The sequence below is a fragment of the Spea bombifrons genome, chromosome 7, assembly GCF_027358695.1.
Source record: "Spea bombifrons isolate aSpeBom1 chromosome 7, aSpeBom1.2.pri, whole genome shotgun sequence".
NCBI classification, from domain to species: Eukaryota; Metazoa; Chordata; class Amphibia; order Anura; family Pelobatidae; genus Spea; species Spea bombifrons.
This window is the reverse complement of record NC_071093.1, coordinates 29,163,194-29,166,514: the sequence shown is the minus strand read 5'-3', so window position 1 is coordinate 29,166,514 and position 3,321 is coordinate 29,163,194.

The window sequence follows — 3,321 nt, the reverse complement described above, 5'->3', positions numbered from 1 at the left end:
GCTGCGTTTTTGTTACATACAGTTTGTTTGCAATGAGGACATGATAGGTGGATTTGGGAAGACCCATCACAATTATAGTTATAGCATATAACATAGGTGATCATAATTCTCACTTATCTTTTGCTGTAAGGAATGTTTGCATGCATTTTCTTTCACTTGTGTGTTGTTGATAAGTATGATCAGGTTACAATGCTTAAATACATGTATATATAGACATGCATGCCCTCACACACTTACACATAGACATTCATGCCTACATACACTTATACATAGACACGGAAAAATAGTTCTAAAATACTATATAATTTTCAGCTCAGAAAATGATTTCTTACTTTTTACTTAAAATCCATGCTGATGAATCCATGCAGTCATTTCTGCTGTAGCTTGTCTAAACCACTGTGATGGGACCATCACAGACAATATGCCTTTCTTCCTTCAGCACTGGACTAGGTGTCAGGCACACTGGGCAAATGCTTGGTGGGCCACTGACCAACAGCTCCTCTCAACTCTCTTTAGAGTTTGTAAAACTCTTTAGCGTATGTATAAGTGTAAAAGTGTAGCATGTGATGATACACCTATTGGTTATTATTTAGTATTAAACTTGCTGTTACAGCATTGTTCCTTTTATATTATTGTTTGCTCTCCTCGGTGGCTCATTCTGACTCACAGTGGATGTAGCACACTTTTTTCCATCTGAGCACTTGTAGGTCTCGCCTTTCTGGGCTTGTTTATATGATGTAATTTATGTCCTGCTCACCTGTCAGTTATGGGCCACTCTGGTTATAATTGAGTACACCTATGCTTATAAAGGATTATGGAAGTTGCTTACACTAAACATCTGACATGTGAAGGACCCTCTAAATAGTGGTGTTTTATATCACTGAAGGAAGATTTCTTTAATCTTTGTAGAAATAAAGCATCATTATGCTATACATAACCACAGGGTCTTCATGACTAGTATTGCCAATTTTGAACAGACCAGCAATTAAAATTGAAGATAATCATAACTGAGAAGCACAAAATGCAACAGCCACACATATCCCTGGGGTGCCTGATGGCCAGTCCAGGCTTGTTCCAATTCAAATCAAAAAGAAGAATGAAAACACAATCAGTATGATCAAAGTTGTGGGCTACTCACTTTCAGAACACAAATCACAAATACACATGATAAATAAAATAAGTAAAGCCTTATTAAGAGAAGCTCAAATACATATGAACACCTGCAAGAAGACCTGGATGTTAGAGAATACAGAATGCAAAACACTTACAACTATGAAACGTAAGCCAGACCAGAAGACTGAATTTAAATAATAATCAGTGAAATTTGAAAAGAGCTCCTTTAAAGTAAAGAAGAAATGCTATAATGCGAACTCTCTGGGTTTGCTACTAAATTTCCAGAGTGTATATTCTCCATGATAGGCATGTTGGTTCTGCCCACTGCCTGCCTGCTTCCACAGGAGCTGCATTCAGAAATCTTGGGCTCCAGTACAGACTTAAAGCCTGGGCCCCCATGCCCATGTTCCACCCATCACCCCACGTTATGATCCTGCCATAAGCACACCTTATGAGGGGAAGCCCGAGGCTAGGGTTAGTGGTGTCTGAGTAAAGTATTTAAATTACATCCCCCACATAACACGCCTACGTAGTAACAGGCACACTCTAGTAACAGGCACACTCGCTCTAATATCCACTCACTTTAACATTATACACACATATACACACACACACACACACACACACACACACACACACACTGACCCTAATAGAACACACACATATACTGCTTCCTTCCCCCTCCCCCCCTCCACTGGGTTCCAAATTCTTCCACAGTTAAGTTTACTTGCCAAGCAGTCCCTCATCTACTTCTGATTACATTTTGATTACATTTTCAGTTGACAATCGGAAGGTAATAGCTATTTTTAAACTATAGTTTCTTTAATATAAAACAGAACATTTGCAAACAGAACCGATACTATATTCTTAACACTATGAAAAGAGTTTAAAGCAGTTACAGGAGAGATTATATTCGAATCGGCAAATAGGCAACTCCCTTACCTTCAGGGTTTCAGATCAAAATCTTACTCAAATGATTAGGGTCAATTCCAATATAATTTGCAGCTCACAAATCCAAAAAGGCCAAAAACTAGTTAAATCAAGTTAAGTCAAGATACAATCCCAGGATTATCCCATTTCACATTAACAAATACCTAGAAAATACAGAATATAAATATACTGTAACAAGAGTTGAGTTACATTAGCTCACACTTATGTAATGTGTTATTTCTTCACATTCAGCAATAATAAAAATGGGCCATTGTTTTATATAAATCACACACACACAGGTGGGGTAGAACCATTTGTTAGTCCCCATAGAATAACATGCCAGAAACTAAAACTAACAAGTTTGACCAATTGGACCTAAACATCTAGCAGGAATAACAATGATAATATACTTTGTAAATATTTTAACATTGTCTTTGCTTACTTGGCAAGGTAGATGATAACTAGGGGAATATAAAAGTCATGTGCAATTATATTATATTAAGTTAGGTGGCCGAATAGACGTTTGCGCAGCCCCAGTGATGCCGGCCAACTTGTCCTTGCACACCTTTCAGTCTGCCTCGGGAGTGCACTGGCAGGATGATGCCTGCTAACCTTTCCAGCTCCTGGTGTTCAGGTTCCATGGTGGGTGCTGCTCAATGGGGCATTTAGGAGGGAGGGGCAAGATATGACATCATCCAGTAGAGAGGATGGCAGCTAGGTCTTCTTAGGACATGTCAAGAGAACCTTGTGATGGCCAATGTCAGCACTTAGATAGACACGGCTTGACTACGGGGCACAAACAACTGAAATACATACTAAAAGGAGGATGACGGGATTATATAGATTTATATAAGTACTATGTGGAACTAGCACCTAAGCATCTTGCTTATGGCCCAGTGAGGCAGAGTTAATGGTTTACAAGGTTAGGGAAGCTTTTGTAGAAAAAAATAACATCTGGAGCAACTTCTTAATAAAGAAGAATATGTGTTCTTTGGTGTATCCACAGAAATCCGGCAAATACCACACTTACTTTAAACTTTGTTAAATGTAATTATTAAATCCACATTATAGGAAGTTCTTTCCTACATCTGTTTGCAAGCCCAGCACAGTACAAAAGGAGCATCCAATGAGCTATATAACAATGCAGAAATATGATACTGCTTTTGGACCAAAACCAAGGAACATTAGGAGACAATGGTATGGGAATAAAAGCATTAAAACACACAATTGCCTATATTGTTGTATTAAGGCATTAAATAGAAATAAAAAAGACACATA